The following is a 687-nucleotide window of genomic DNA, read 5'->3' on the forward strand; positions in this document are numbered from 1 at the left end:
ACACTCACACACACTCACACAGTGGGAGGAGGTTCACATCACATCTGAGTGTTCCGGTCCTGAATCACATCAGCGGCTCTCCAATGAGTCTTAATGAATTAAACACTGAATTTGAGTTCAATGCGTTTGAAGGCATGCAAATATGGTCACAAGATTAGGAAACAAATTTACACTAAACACTGTAAATAAGTTTAAATGTCACTTTTCTGCTGAAACAATTATCTTCTTCTCTAAACATAAGTGTGTTTCTAATAATCATATGAAACTATTTATTATTTATAATAATCATCCCATTTTTAATCTAAAACAACATAGTGTGTGAAAGAGATAGCAAGAGAGAGAGAGAGAGAGAGAGAGAGAGAGAGAGAGAGAGAGAGAGAAGGGGGGGTTCAGTTATTGTCTGTAAATGAAAGGGGCCAGGGTTTAACAGGGTTGCTCTGAGTTCATGATGGTGTTGGTCTGTTTGGGCCCTGATGTCTGTTGTGTGAAACAGTCTACGGCTGTGTTGGGGTGCTTGTGCACCAGCTGACTCCTTAGCGTTCTGTGAAGAGGGGTAAGCATGATGCATTACTCTGCCTCTAGGGCAGCCCACCAGAGCATCACACGGCAATCACTCCAATCAACGTCGGCTATGATGGATGTCAAACGCAACAATAGTGGAGATTTAAATTAAGCATGCATAAAAGA

The sequence above is a fragment of the Misgurnus anguillicaudatus genome, chromosome 11, assembly GCF_027580225.2.
Source record: "Misgurnus anguillicaudatus chromosome 11, ASM2758022v2, whole genome shotgun sequence".
Lineage (NCBI taxonomy): Eukaryota > Metazoa > Chordata > Actinopteri > Cypriniformes > Cobitidae > Misgurnus > Misgurnus anguillicaudatus.